The following is a 216-nucleotide window of genomic DNA, read 5'->3' on the forward strand; positions in this document are numbered from 1 at the left end:
GCGAAAGAATAATAATAATAATAATAATAATATATTGATTTACAAAATATGATGTGTTTTTCTAATAGCAAATCGCGATTCTATTAGTAGTAGTACAGATTGGGAGGTCATAATTTAAAATTCCAAGCATCAATTAAATTGAATTCGTTGGGTCCAAAAGCTTGAAAACTTAATACAATGCTCTTAGTATATTGTACAACAGCAGTTAAAAAATAT

This window comes from Acyrthosiphon pisum, unplaced genomic scaffold (assembly GCF_005508785.2).
Source record: "Acyrthosiphon pisum isolate AL4f unplaced genomic scaffold, pea_aphid_22Mar2018_4r6ur Scaffold_20840;HRSCAF=22286, whole genome shotgun sequence".
Classification (NCBI taxonomy): Eukaryota; Metazoa; Arthropoda; class Insecta; order Hemiptera; family Aphididae; genus Acyrthosiphon; species Acyrthosiphon pisum.